Genomic DNA, 15,353 nt, shown 5'->3' with positions numbered 1-15,353 from the left:
CCTGGGCAACATAGTGAGACCTTGTCACTACCAAAAAGAGGCAGAAGGAATGCTTGAGCCCAGGAGGTCGAGGCTGCAGTGAGCTGTGATCACACCACTGCACTCCAGCCTGGGTGACACAGTGAGACCCTGCCTCAAAAAAAAAAAAAAAAAAAAAAAGAAAAAAAGAAAAAAGAAAAGAAAAGAAAAACAAAAAGACCATAGTTCCTTATATAGTCTACACAGCCCCACCTGCTCTGTCTACTTCCCCAGCCTCACTTCATACCACTCTGTTGCAGAATGTTAAGAGCCAAATCTTCTGAGCCTGGTAAGCTTACTGCTGTCAGCACCTCTGAGACCTCCCTCATCTGAGAATTACCACTTCCCCTTCCTTCCACAGTAAGAGATATCAACAAAACTGTAGAAAACCCTGTCCTCTAAAATTGCAACACTCAAGCTGTGCAGCTGGGCAGCAATCTTCAATCTCCATCCTTAGGGAAGGTTCAGAAGCACAGACAAGGTGTGAAAACTCAGATATGCTCAGCCTGAAATATACAAAAGCCTCTGGAAAGTCTCCTCATGGAAGAACCCAATTAAATTCACATGATTAGAGGCTGAGACAGGATAATCGCTTGAACCCTGGAGGTGGTGGTTGCAGTGAGCTGAAATCACGCCACTGCACTCCAGCCTGGACAAGAGCGAAACTCCATCTCAAAAAGAACAATAATAATCCACATGATTAGTCCACACACCTAGATGAGCCATAGGCAAAACGGAGCCCTTTCTCCGTCTACCAAAACAAAGGAAGAGTCTAACGTAAATTCTAAGAGATTCTCCTCCAAATACCAGTATTATGAAGCAGCTTCTCCATACTGATTCCAATCAGTATAGGAGTACACGTGTGGAAAATAATGCTTTATTTGTATTTTTAACTGAAAAAAGTAATTCCTGATATTATGGACAGTTCAGAGTAAAAAGATGTAAGTGGGCTTCGAACACATGAAAATGATGCTCAACCACCTATAAATAGGAAGAGTAAAAAATAAAATTACAATTAAATACCATCTTTCATATAAAAGATTAACAAGTTTGTCTTTTTTTTTTTTTTTTTTTTTTTTTTAAGACCGAGTTTCGCTCTTGTTGCCCAGGCTGGAGTGCAATGGTGCGATCTCGGCTCACCTCAACCTCCGCTTCACGAGTTCAAGCGATTCTCCTGCCTCAGCCCGCTGAATAGCTGGGGCTGCAGGCATGCGCCACCACGCCCGGATAATTTCGTATTTTTAGTAGAGACGGGGCTTCTCCGTGTTGGTCAGGCTGGTCTCAAACTCCCAACCTCAGGTGATCCACCCTCCTCAGCCTCTCAAAGTGCTGGGATTACAGGCGTGAGCCACCGCGCCCGGCGATTAACAAGTTTTATAACACACTGTGTTGGTGAGAAATTAAGCACTTTTGCGCACAGCTGGAAAGGGAGCACGCCACGACTCCCTTCAAGAATGAACACCTGGGCCAGGCGCGGTGGCTCACGCCTGTAATCCCAGCACTTTGGGAGGCCGAGGCAGGTGGATCACTTGAGGTCAGGAGTTCGAGATCAGCCTGGCCAACATGGTGAAACCCTATCTCTACTAAAATACAAAAAAAAAAAGTAGCCACTTTGGGAGGCTGAGGCGAGCGGATCATGAGGTCAGGAGATTGAGACCATCCTGGCTAACATGGTGAAACCCCGTCTCTACGAAAAATACAAAAAATTAGCCAGGCGTGGTGGTGGGTGCCTGCAGTCCCAGCTACTAGGGAGGCTGAGGCAGGAGAATGGCGTGAACCCGGGAGGCAGAGCTTGCAGTGAGCAGAGATCGTGCCACTGCACTCCAGCCTGGGCGACAGAGCAAGACTCCGTCTCAAAAAAGCAACAAAAATGAGCTGGGCGTGGTGGTGTGTGCCTGTAATCCCAGCTGCTTGGGAGGCTGAGGCAGGAGAATCGCTTGAACCTGGGAGGTGGAGGTTGCAGTGAGCAGAGATTGCTTTACTGTGAGAGGTGACAGCGTGCTGGCAGTCGTCACAGCCCTCGCTCGCTCTCGGCGCCTCCTCTGCCTGGGCTCCCACTTTAGCGGCACTTGAGGAGCCCTTCAGCCCACCACTGCACTGTGGGAGCCCCTTTCTGGGCTGGCCAAGGCCGGAGCCGGCTCCCTCAGCTTGCAGGGAGGTGTGGAGGGAGAGGCACGAGCGGGAACCGGGGCTGCGCGCTGTGCTTGCGGGCCAGCTGGAGTTCCGGGTGGGCGTGGGCTTGGCGGGCCCCGCACTCGGAGCAGCCGGCCGGCCCTGCGGGCCCCGGGCAATGAGGGGCTTAGCACCAGGGCCAGCGGCTGCGGAGGATGTAATGGGTCCCCCAGCAGTGCCGGCCCACCGGCGCTGCGCTCCATTTCTCACTGGGCCTTAGCTGCCTTCCCGCCTGGCAGGGCTCGGGATCCGCAGCCCGCCATGCCTGAGCCTCCCACTCCCTCCGTGGGCTCCTGTGCAGCCCGAGCCTCCCCGACGAGCGCCACCCCCTGCTCCACGGCGCCCAGTCCCATCCACCACCCAAAGGCTGAGAAGTGCCGGCGCACGGCGCAGGACTGGCAGGTAGCTCCACCTGCAGCCCCGGTGCGGGCTCCACTGGGTGAAGCCAGTTGTGCTTCTGACTCTGGTGGGGACGTGGGGGAACCTTTATGTCTAGCTCAGGGATTGTAAATACACCAATCCGCACTCTGTATCTAGCTCAAGGTTTGTAAACACACCAATCAGCACCCTGTGTCTAGCTCAGGGTTTGTGAATGCACCAATCAACACTCTGTATCTAGCTACTCTGGTGAGGCCTTGGAGAACCTTTATGTCTAGCTCAAGGATTGTAAAGGCACCAATCAGCGCCCTGTCAAAACAGACCCCAGGCTCTACCAATCAGCAGGATGTGGGTGGGGCCAGATAAGAGAATAAAAGCAGGCTGCCCGAGCCAGCAGTAGCAACTTGCTGGAGTCTCCTTCCATGCTGTGGAAATTTTGTTCTTTTGCTCTTTGCAATAAATTCTGCTACTACTCAGTATTTGGGTCCACACTGCCTTTATGAGCTGTAACACTCACCGCGAAGGCCTGCAGCCTCGCTGCTGAGCCGGCAAGACCACGAACCGAACCAGACGGAAGAAACTCTGAATACATCCGAACATCAGAAGAAACAAACTCCACACACGCCACTTTTAAGAACTGTAACACTCACCGTGAGGTTCCGTGGCTTCATTCTTGAAGTCGGTGAGACCAAGAACCCACCAATTCCGGGCACAACTGCACTCTTGCCTGGGTAACAAAGTGAGAAAAAAAAAACATGAATAAACCCCTGAAACCTCAGCTCTCTTGGCTGATAAGGAGCTGTTAGGGAGGGAGATGGTCACTTACCTCTGTTGATTTCAGGGACTTTCCTGTCTTTAGACAGTCTCACAAATGGTGGATGTAAGGGTCGTGCCAGCAGCCCATCCTTACTGCAAGCCTGGAAGGGAGGAAAAAAGAGGAAGGTGAGTAGAGATTGAGTAGGTTCGGGCCAAGGTCCACTGCCAAGTTCCCAGGAACCAGGTCAAGAAACTCGACGAAAACCAACCATCCACCTCGAAAGGCCAAGTGCACATTCAGTGCCCCGTTACACATGCGAAGACGCAGCCATCCATTCATCTTTATGTTCACGTTGTACCGCCCATTACATTGCCCACAGTGGGCTTCTGACTCCCTTTCCTCATAGTGCTAGTTCACTTCCCAGGACCCTACATAGCAAATAACCTCACTTCATGCTTCATACAAAACATGTGCAGCTATTTATTCACTCTGCAAACTCATGGCCAGAGCTAGTCGGTTAATTCCACTAAATGAAAAGACCTGTGCCCAGGGGAAGGGAGACTCAGAAACACTCGACAAACAGCATGAATTAACCCAAGTGTTTCTCCTGACTCTGTATTAGGTGCCGTCCTCTTACTCCCCTTACAGAGGTCAGAGTGGGGAAACCAGGAACGAATGAACAATACGTGTACAACTTGGGAAATGCCATGGGAGCCTTAATTGTCTCTATTCTGGTCTACAGTACAAGGAGTTAAGGCTTCGTGTTTCAAGGCTGGGAGCTGAAACCCTGATGAGCACAGGAAGCCTTGTTGCAACCATGAGTAGAACCAGCTTTAGGACGACTGAGGAGTCATGAAAAGAACCTGGATCCCGAAGGCCATACTCAGCTGCTCTGGGCCTGTGGACTACTCTAGCTCTGAACGTATATTTTGTGAGATAATAAGTGTTTTTACCCTTTAAGCCAATTTGAGTCAGGCTTCTGTTAACAGCCTAAAGCATCCTAATGATAATACCCCCATTTCCTTGTTGCCTGCTAAGGTAAAATGTAGGGAATGTGTGTGTGATGTCTCTGAGCTCCTAGAAGCAGATAATATACCTTTTCTTTATATCTACTGCCAAGGCTTACTTCTGCCTTGACTACAATAGGTGCTGAATTCTGTACAAACACATCTCCCAATCTGTCATCCATAGACACCCAAAAAGCACATGTTCAGGTGTTCCATGCAGCAATTCACCACAGAAACGTTAAATATTCACTAATGTGCACAATTTGTTATACAAGCCCAGACTGTCCAAGGAAAACATACTCACAGTTTTATAACCATACACTTACTCAGTTATCTAAAATAGTGCTTTTCAAACAGTAAGTTGTGACTAATTAATATAAGATCAATTAGTTTGCAAACCTGCATTTTTTTTTTTTTTTAAATGTGAGGCTGGCATGGTGGTTCATTCCTGGAATCTCAGCACTTTGGGAGGCCGGGGCAAGCGGATCACTTGAAGCCAGCAGTACAAGACCAGCCTGGCCAATATGGTGAAACTACTAAAAATACAAAAATTAGCTGGGCATGGTGGTCTGCGTCTGTAATCCCAGCTACTCAGGAGGCTGAGGCACAAGAATTGCTTGAACCCAGGAGGCGGAGGTTGCAATGAGCCAAAATTGCACCACTGCACTCCAGCCTGGGCCACAGAATGAGACTCCAGCTCAAATAAAAAAGAAAGAAAAAAGAAATGGAATAGAATAAAATAAAAAATAAGATGCATTACACATAGTGTTAAGACATTTGTGAACCTTTTGTTTCTAATTCTAATTTTTAATTTTTTTGTAGACATGAAGTCTTGCTATAGGTGGTCTCGAACTGCTGACCTCAAGTGATTTCTCCCATCTTGGCCTCCCAAGATGCTAGGATTACAGGTGTGAGCCATTGCACTTAGACAACTTTTGTTTCAAGTGTGTGTTGAGGGTATAAGTGCAATGCTAAAGGTTATTTTTTCACTGTGGGTGGCAGTTTCATAAACAGATTCTTTTTTTTTTTTTTTTTTTTTTGAGGCAGAGTTTCGCTCTTGTTGCCCAGGCTGGAGTGCAATGGCACAATCTTGGCTCACTGCAACCTCCACCTCCCAGTTTCAAGCGATTCTCCTGCCTTAGCCTCCCAAGTAGCCGAGATTACAGGTATGAGCCACCAGGTCCAGCTAATTTTGTATTTTTAGTAGAGACGGGGGTTTCATCAGGTTGGCCAGGCTGGTCTCGAACTCTTGACCTCAGGTGATCCACCCGCCTCGGCCTCCCAAAGTGCTGGGATTACAGGGTTGAGCCACCGGCCTGGCCTTAAACAGATTTCAAATGAATCCTCTAGTGCCATCTAGTGTTAACAGTTTTATCTGCAGTTGAAACCCACAGATGAGAACACATCCCACAGTTCTAAGGGTTGGTGATCTAGCCAACCCCAGCATCCAGTGCAAGAACCATTGCAACAATATCATCACTACGTGACCACTCCCCTGAGGAAGGCACTCACCCCACTGCTAAGCAACTCTGTTGAAAAGCTGATCAAAATGCTTCCCTCTGGAAGCCCTAACTTGGTAGACTTACAAAACTACTCTCTTGGATAATAAAGAGCAGGTTCTTCTATCCTCTCACCTCTGGATTCCTTACACTATTCAATACGACTAGTGTGGTCAAGGAACATGTGGGTGTCTGCCAAGTGCTAGGCACTGGGGGTACAGTGGTAAACAAGGAGAGAAAGGAGAGGCAGATAATTACAAGATGATGAGGAATGAAGGCAGTGACTCTTAGAGAGGATGAAGGTGATAGGGGGAGGCCTCTCTCAGAAGGGGATTGCCGTGGCGAGCCCTGGAGAATGGGAGAGTCGGGTGTCCAAAAGGCATTCTAGACAGGAGGAAGGGCAGGCAGAAAGACTCAGGGAACACACCTGAGCCTCCAGTACAGAGAGGAGGCAGGGAGGCCGGAGGACAGTAAGAAACTGGAGAGGAGGCCAGAGGGAGAGGCAGGCTCAGGACGCAGCGCCTGGTGGGCATCTGGGACTGACCTCAGGAGCACCCTGTCCATGGTCACAGTGGTGCACGGTGGTAGAGAGTGGTGAGATGCACGGGTCCATAATGCAAACACTCCCAGCCAGCAACTCCCACTGGCTCCCACCTCCTAGTGCCCCTAACACTTTCCTCCTCCCACTCCGCAAACCCAGGTGACTGCAACAGGTTTTCATGGGCCCTAGGAAGAAGGATCTCACTGTCCAGCCTATCAGAGTGGCCAAGATGAAAAGATTTGCCACCCAGTGTTGGGCAGCAAGGAGGAGGGTGCTGTCGGGCGCTGCTCATGGGAGTTCTGAAGGGAGACAAGCAGCAAGTTTCAGGATTCCTTACAGGACATCAGCTGGAGAGTAACTGGACAAATTACAGTACATCCATTCACTGAAATACTAACCCATCATTTAAAAAGTAAACTAGAAAATCAGACATGGCAAAACATTCCAGATATAATGTTAAGAGAAAGAGGTAAGGCCAAAAATATATGTACCACATGTGCCCGTAAATACATACATATGTATCTATATTACACAGAGAATTACTAGTGGATTGATACCTAAATACTGAAAATGATTATCTCTCTGATTTCTGGGTTTATCCTTCCTAAATTTTCTACACTAACCATATGACGTATTTCATCAAATAAGAAGGCATCAATCCTAAGATGTACCCCCAAGAAAGAAAAAACACTGCCAAATAATTGTAACTGTGAGTTTATTGGAAAAGTTCTTTTGGACTTATTAAAACAGACTGGTATCACTTCTCTCTCTTGCACACATATGAAAAGGAAAAGATCAATGGGAAAAGCTGGTTGTCTTCAGTTTCAGGATGTCTGAGTTTCCATACAATATGGACTATTGTGCTTTCAAGGGCTTTGGTGATATGGCATTTCTTAAGAGATCTTCAGGCCAGGCACAGTGGCTCATGCCTGTAATCCCAACACTTTGGGAGGCCGAGGTGGGCAGATTACAAGGTCAAGAGATCGAGACCATCCTGGCCAACATGGTGAAACTTTGTCTCTACTAAATATACAAAAATTAGCCAGGCGTGGTGGCGCATGCCTATAGTCCCAGTTACTCAGGAGGCTGAGGCAGGAGAATTGCTTGAACCCGGGAGGTGGAGGTTGCAGTGAGCCGAGATCGCACCACTACACTCCAGCCTGGGTGACAGAGCAAGACTCTGTCTCAAAAAAATTTTTTAAAAAGAGAGAGAGAGATCTTTACTGTCCTCTCTGAGATTGTCTTCTGAGCCCTGGCCCTCGCTCTGTAAGTTTTAATGCTGGCTCTTTCTTCATCTCATCAGAAGTAATGAATAGACAGTTTTTGAACAACAATCAGGATTTGTGCTCCTTCTTCAAATGGTCCTTAAGTGGTATGAGGACTAAAGCATCCAGGGGCTGCAGTCACAGCCGCCCAGCCATGCCACCAGGAATAACAACCACATAAGCATGCACAGGTAATGACAACTGACAGTGACTGCAGGACACAGAGAATCAATCACATCTGATTTCAAAGAAGTTAAATGGGCCAGGCATGGTGGCACGTGCCTGTAGTCTCAGCTACTCTATAGGCTGAGGCAGGAAGATTGCTTGAGCCCAGGAATGTAGGTCCAGCCTGGGCAACAAAGTGAAACCCCCATTTCAAAAAAATAAAAAATAAAAATAAAGTTTAAGGCCGGGAATGGTGGTCCTTGCTTGTAATCCTAGCACTTTGGGAGGCTGAGACAGGTGGATCACCTGAGATCAGGAGTTCGAGACCAGCCTGGCCAACATGGCAAAAACCCATCTCTACTAAAAATACAAAAATTAGCTGGGCGCACACCTGTAATCCCAGCTACTCGGGAGGCTGAGGAAGGAGAATCGCTTGAACCTGGGAGCTGGAGGTTGCAGAGAGCCGAGATCGTGCCACTGCACTCCAGCCTGTGCAACGGGAGTGAGACTCCATCTAAAAAATAATAAATAAATGAATGAATAAATAAATAAAGTTTATAAGAAGATAAATGGTTCATTAGCCTTAAACAAATTAAATGGAAGAACAGGTGTGTCACAGAATGAATCAAATATTTACCTTTACAACAAGAAATACAGTAAGTGTGAATATCACAAGCAAACATGAAAAGCAAGTATTAAACTAGGAAACATAGGCTAGGCATGGTGGCTCATGCCTGTAATCCCAGCACTTTGGGAGACTGACGCAGGAGGACTGCTTGAGCCTAGGAGTTTCAGACCAACTAGGGCAACATAGCAAGACTCTATTGCTACCAAAAAATAATAAATAAATAAATAAATAAATATTAGCCAGGCACGGTAGTGCATGCCTGTAGTCATATCTACTCGGCAGGCTGAGGTGGGAGGATTGTTTGAGCCCAGGAGCTCAAGATTATAATGAGCTAGGATTGCGCCACTGCACCCCAGCCTGGGTGACAGAGCGAGACGGTCTCTAAAATAAACTAGGAGAAATAACTAACATGTCACAAAATACTAATATCTTTACATTATGAAGGACTCTTAAAAACAAATAAATAAAAAACCCTAAAATCCCAGAGGAAAAAATTAAGACAAAAGGCAAACTTGGGGGCAGTTCACAAAAGAAACACAACAGATCAATCAACACACCAAAAGCTCAGCCTTATCAATAATGTAAAAAACCCGAAATGAAAGTAAAAACAGAGAGCTATATTTCTCCTATCAAATCGGCAACAAAAGTATTGTTTAATCTAACTTGGCATTGGCCAAGACGAGGAAGAGGGTGCTTGAGCTGCCCGAAGCTTAAACTGGCACAGTCATACTGCAAGGCACTGCGATGACAGGTACAAAAAGCCTGAAACACACACATACACAATGACCAAACGATCCCATCTAAAACTTTATCCGAAGAAAATCAGCAGTAAGCACAAAGATTTCTCTGCAGGAACACTGAACACAGAGTTACAGTATCAGGTGAACCAACCCGATTATTGTTTGTATGTATAGGATGTTCCCAATTTTGTTAGATGATGTATACACACGCAAGGCTGCCCACAGCAGACACCAAAGTGTTAATACACTGTTATCTCTGCACCCTCCATGAGGCTGCACATCCAGTTCTGCCTGTCAATTTCCATTACACGTCTCTGCTCACAAAACCTAGAGAATATCACTTCTATTTTTATATCCTGATTTCATATTTAAAGCCCGGATTCAAAGAACCAAACATCTCAGATGTGGAAAGACCTCAGAGATTTTCCCACTCTTCTTTCAATCCACAAATGCTTTCAGTTTCCATGACATTCACATGCTGCCTGTTCAAGTTACTGTGTTTTTAAATCACTCACTTTTTAAAAAACACTCAGGTCAAATGTGTAGCCCAATATTTTCTGCTAGCACAATGCTGTAATAAATACCTATTAACATGTAAAACATCTGTGTACCACCCAAAACCATCTCACATTCCTCCCACGGGAAACACGGATCTGGTCCAACCACCTACTCATTCAAGAAGCATTTACTGACTGAGTCCTATCTCCAAGAGCTCAACTGGAACAATGGGTCCTTCTGAAAGGTGTGAAATCCCCTCCAACAGCCATTTCCTCATCTGAGGCTTCAGGGAATGAGACGGGGCCTCCCCATTCACCCAGCTTATAAGGATCAAGCTGGAGCCTCATTTACTTCTTTAAGTGACACCGGGTGCTTACTATGTGCCAGGCATTATTCCAAATGCTTGACAAATATGAACACACACAAACCTCGTAGGACCCTACAAGGCAGACTCAGCTTTATAGATCTAGGTTGAGGCAGTTTCCTCAGCTGCGGAACTTAATTCTATTAACTAGGTAACTGAAGGTTTAATGTATGTTTTCCTTCTTTTTTTTCTTTTCTTTTCTTTCTTTCTTTTTTTTTTTTGAGACAGGATCTCACTGTGTTGCCCAGGCTGGAGTGCAGTGGTGTGATCACAGCTCACTGCACCCTCAACCTCCCTGGGCTCAGGTGTCTCTCCCACCTCAGCCTCCCAAGTAGCTGGGACTACAGGCACACGCCACCACACCCAGCTAATTTTTGTATTTTTTGTAGAGGTGGGGTTTCATCTTGTTGCCCAGGCTGGTGTTGAATCCGTCCACTGCCGCTTCCCAAAGTGCTGGGATTAGAGACGTGAGCCATAATGTGGGTTTTGAAACATACCCACCTGGATTTAGATGTTCCTACCCCTGAACATTTGTTTTATCCCTCATAACACTTGAGTTGTTTAAATGATATGCGTATGTGTACGTGTGTGTATCTGTTTGTGCGCATAAAGTCATGTGTTGCTTAACAATGGGGATGCATTCTGAGAAATGCATTCTTAGGTGATTTCGTTGTACAGACAGCACAGAGAGCACTTACGGAAACCTAGATGGTACAGCCCACTACACACCCAGGCTACATGGTATAGCCTATTGCTCCTGGGCTACAAATCTCTACAGCACATTACTGTATTGAATAATGAAGGCAACTGTAACACAATGTTAAGTATTTGTGTATTTAAACACAGCTAAACATAGAAAAAGTACACTACAAATACAGTATAAAAGGCTAAAAATGATCCACCTCTATAGGACACCTGCACTGAATGGAGTTTACAGGGCTGGAAGTTGCCCGGGGTGAGTCAGTGAGTGAGGGGTGAGTGAGTGTGAAGACGCAGGACATTACACTGTGTAAACTTTAAAAGCAGTGTATGCTAGCCAGGCACAGTGGCTCACGCCTGTAATCTCAGGACTTTGGGAGGCCGAGGTGGGCAGATCACAAGGTCAGGAGTTCGAGACCTTCCTGGCCAACATGGTGAAACCCTGTCTCTTCTAAAAACAGAAAAAATTAGCCAGGCATGGTGGCACATGCCTGTAATCCCAGCTACTCAGGAGGCTGAGGCAGAAGAATCGCTTGAACCTGGAAGGTGGAGGTTGCAGTGAACTAAGATCGTGCCACTACACTCCAGACTCTGTCTCAAAAAAAGAGAAAAAAAAGAAAAAAAAAACTAAGACACAATGACATACATTATCCTAGGCCTACACAGAGTCAGCACCATGAATATCACTCTCCACCACCTCTACATCTTGTTCCCCTGGAAGGTCTCCAGGGGCAATAACATGAATGGAGCTGACATCTCCCAAGATAATGATTTCTTCTTCTGGAATATTTCCTGAAGGACCTGCCTGAGGGCTTTTACAGTTAACTTTTTGTTAATAAGTAGTTGCTCTGGGTGAGTCAGCAAGTTGTTATTCTAAAATAACAATAAAAAGTACAGCATAGTAAATACATAAACCGTTAACACAGTTTTTTATCATGATCAAGTTTCATGTATTGTACATAATTGTATGTGCTACACTTTTATAGGACGGGCTGCACGGTAGGTTTGTTTACACCAGCATCCACATAAGCTCATGAGTGATGTACCGTGCTAAGACATTAGGACAGCTACGTCACTAGGTGATGAGATAATGGAGCTGAAAAATTCCCGTGGGACCGCCACCACCATATATGCGGGCAGCTGTTACCTGAAGGCATCACTGTACATGTATTTGAGATTGCAAAATTCAACTATGTTCAGCATTAAAATCTCAGATTTAGAATTTCAACTGCATGCTGCTTGTGGTCTGTAAGATATGGCACTACCTCCAACTTTAATTCTATTGTTCTTTTATACCTTTTAGTTTCATTTTTAGTTTCTATTTCCTGTTGGTTTTATTATTGGTTTATAAACGGAAGGCAGGAAGCAAAATCTTTTTTTTTTTTTTTTTTTGAGACAGACTCTCATTCTGTCGCCCAGGCTGGAGTGCAGTGGCATGATCTTGGCTCACTGCAACCTCCATCTCCGGGGTTCAACTGATGCTCGTGCCTCAGCCTCCCGAGTAGCTGGGATTACAGGCACCCACCACCATGCCCGGCTAATTTTTGTACTTTTAGTAGAGACGGGTTTTCACCGTGTTGCCCAGGCTGGTCACAAACTCCTGGCCTCAAGTGATCCGCCCACCTCAGCCTCCCAAAGTGCTGGGATTACAGGCATGAGTCACCACGCCTGGCCAGGAAGCAAAGTCTTAAGGGCAAAAGACGCCGTACTGAAACAGAGCTAGGCTTCGTCTCCCTTCCTCCTTTCAGGGCTGTTGCTAGTATACAGCTAATGTGCCAGGACTTAAATAGTAGCTGGGATTACAGGCACCCACCATCATGCCTGGCTAATTTTTGTATTTTTAGTAAAGACGGGGTTTCACCGTGTTGCCCAGGCTGGTCACGAACTCCCGACCTCAAGTGATCCGCCCGCCTCAGCCTCTCAAAGTGCTGGGATTACAGGCATGAGACACCACGCCTGGCCAGGAAGCAAAGTCTTAAGGGCAACAGACGCTGTACTGAAACAGAGCTAGGCTTCGTCTCCCTTCCTCCTTTCAGGTCTGTGGCTAGTATATAGTTAATGTGCCAGGACTTAAATGCTGAGTCACCTAAAAAGCTGAGCCTCAATCCTCAATAACCAGGAAGGCTCATATAGGCTGCAATTCCCTTCCAGAGGAGACTGCCCGTGTTGCCTTTTGCTTTCATCTAATGTCTCTTTACTTTACAAAGAATAATATGATCTAAAATCTGTCTCTGTTGTAAGCAGTCACTGAATATTGGGCAAAGCATAAATGGCAAAGGGAGCAACATTCACACGAAGGTAAAAGAAATGGGGAAACCCAATCAGAAAATTCTCTTGGATCAATGTTCTGTATCTAACTCAACAAAAAGCCAGTAAATACAGAATATCATGCGAGATGCCACAGACCTGAGTAATACCAAAGTACTTTGGGAAAAGAATAAAACCCTTACCACGTATTGCAAATATTGTATGGTTTGCCTGTTCATTTTCTTAATGTATCTATTTTTCCTTTGTAGTAAGTGCATTTTGTGTTCTACTCACAAAATATCTGCCCACCCCATGGTTGCAAAGATATTCTCCCATGTTTTCATGTGTAAGATTTACGATTCTAGCTTTTATGTTTAGGTTTATGAACAATTACCAACTAATTTGTGTGTATGGCATGAGATGGGGTGAAGGTTAATTTCTTTCCTCGTGTGAATATCCAGTTGATCTAGAATTATTCATTAAAAATAATTTCCTGGCTGGGCATAGTGGCTCACACCTACAATCCCAATACTTTGGGAGGCTGAGGTGTGAGTACTGCTTGAGCCCAGGAGTTCGAGACCAACCTGGGCAACACAGTGAGACCCTGTCTCTACAAACAAAAAACAACAAAACATTAGCTGGACATGGAAGTACGCACCTGCATTCCCAGCTACTTGGGAGGCTAAGGTGGGAGGATCACTTGAGCCCAGGAGGCTGGGGCTGCAGCGAGCCATGATCATACCACTGCATTCCATCTTGGGCGACAGAGGAGGACCCTCTCTTAAAAAAAAAAAAAAAGAAATTAAATGACTTTCCTTCCTTCCACCAGAAAATTGACTTACTCGCTCTGGGCAAAAATCAACTGACAGTACGTATGCAGGTCTATTTCTGGACTCAGTTTCACGATATATTTGTCTATTGTCATATCAAGACCAATGTTTTGATTAGTGTAGCTTTATAGTAAGTCTTAAAATTAAGTGGTATAAAAAATTAGCAGTTTAAGTTCTCCAACTTTGCTCTTTTTTTTTTTTTTGCTATTCTAGATATTTTGCATTTCCATATAAATTTTAGAATCAACTTGTTAGTTTCTTCAAAGAAAATAAAACAAATAGGATTTTAACTGGGATTGCATTGACTCCATAGATCAATTTGGGGAGAACAGAAATCTTAATATCAGGTCTTCTAATATATGAACAAAGTAACCTCCTCCTTATTTAAGTATTTATTAATTTCTCTCACCAATATTTTAGTGAGAGAGTAAAAGTATTCTCTCACAATACTTTTCTGGTAAAGGTGTTTTCATGTCTTTCATTAGAGTTATTCTAATGATTTTTGATGCTACTGTTTTTATGCTGTTTTTCCTTTTTTCTTTTTTTGGGACAGGATCTCTCTGTCACCCAGGCTGGAGTGCAGTGGTATGATCACAGATCACTGCAGCTTCAACCCTCCCAGTCTCAAGCTATCCTCTCACCTCAGCCTCCCAAGTAGCTGTGACTACAGGTACTCGCCACCATACCCAGCTAATTTGGTTCACTTTCTTGTAGAGACAAGGTCTCACTATGTTGCCTATGTTGCTCAAAGTCCTGGGCTCAAGGGATCCTCCCACCTCGGCCTCCCAAAGTGCTGGGATTACAGGTATGAGCCACCGTGCCTGGCCTGATGCTATTGCAAACGGTATTTTACATTTTCATATATATATATATGTTTCATGTATATATGTGTGTGTGTGTGTATGTGTATTTACAACATATATATATATGATAAAAATATTCCAGGCTGGGCGCAGTGGCTCATGCCTGTAATCCCAGCACTTTGGGAGGCCGAGGTGGGAGGATCGCCTGAGGTCAGGAGTTCAAGACCAGCCTGGCCAACATAGTGAAACCCCGTCTCTACTAAAAATACAAAAATTAGCCGAGTGTGATGGTGCATGCCTATAGTCCCAACTACTTGGGAGGCTGAGGCGGGAGAATTGCTTGAGCCTGGGAGGCTGAGGTTGTAGTGAGCCGAGATTGCACCACTGCACTCCAGCCTGGGTGACAGAGTGGGACTCCATCTCAAAAAAAAAAAAAAAAATTCCTATCCAGAATATATAATACACTCCAACAAATATAAAACAACAGTATCACCAACAAAAATGTGCAAAACAGACAGTTCACAAAAGATGACATGGGAATGGCCAATAAGTACATGAAAAAGCGCTTATTAGTCGCCAGGGAAATATGACTTAAAACCATGAGATGCTATTTCACACCCACGGACAATACAGAACGTTAACAAGGATATGGAGAAACTGCAAGTTCTGCTGTGTAGCTGGTGGGAAGTGTCAACTGATAAATCACTTTGGATATTAGTGTGGTAGTTATATATGTCCCCAC

At 45.4% G+C, this 15,353-nt stretch overlaps 1 protein-coding gene across 5 annotated transcripts in view; it reads right to left on the bottom strand.

Annotated features, from left to right (window-relative positions):
- Positions 1 to 15,353, bottom strand: part of LOC129527605 (uncharacterized) — a 52,150-nt gene that overhangs the window by 22,314 nt on the left and 14,483 nt on the right. For all 5 annotated transcript variants that reach the window (XR_008672602.2, XR_010131521.1, XR_010131520.1 and 2 more), the window contains exons 2-3: positions 3,395 to 3,485; positions 3,219 to 3,295 (exon numbers count right to left, since the gene is read on the bottom strand). The gene's annotated coding sequence lies outside the window, so the exon portion shown is untranslated. The remainder of the gene's footprint in view (positions 1 to 3,218; positions 3,296 to 3,394; positions 3,486 to 15,353) is intronic.

Source organism: Gorilla gorilla, chromosome 18, assembly GCF_029281585.2.
Source record: "Gorilla gorilla gorilla isolate KB3781 chromosome 18, NHGRI_mGorGor1-v2.1_pri, whole genome shotgun sequence".
Classification (NCBI taxonomy): domain Eukaryota; kingdom Metazoa; phylum Chordata; class Mammalia; order Primates; family Hominidae; genus Gorilla; species Gorilla gorilla.
Note: the sequence above shows the minus strand (reverse complement) of the source record. Positions and strands in the feature narration are given on the sequence as shown.